The following is a 210-nucleotide window of genomic DNA, read 5'->3' on the forward strand; positions in this document are numbered from 1 at the left end:
GTACGTATTTGAGAACGTGTCTGCTTGTATGTGCGGTGAAGTATTACGAATTTCCTTAATCATTGGACTAATTTTTTAAATCTAATTCTCCATTTTTTTGTAGTCAACATTTCCTCACAAACTAAGGGAGAGAACAAGATGGTGGAAAATGCACATATATTTCTCCTTTCATATTTTCTCGAAAGTATCCCAACTGGTTCAATTTTTTTT

This window comes from Penaeus monodon, chromosome 15 (genome assembly GCF_015228065.2).
Source record: "Penaeus monodon isolate SGIC_2016 chromosome 15, NSTDA_Pmon_1, whole genome shotgun sequence".
Taxonomy (NCBI): domain Eukaryota; kingdom Metazoa; phylum Arthropoda; class Malacostraca; order Decapoda; family Penaeidae; genus Penaeus; species Penaeus monodon.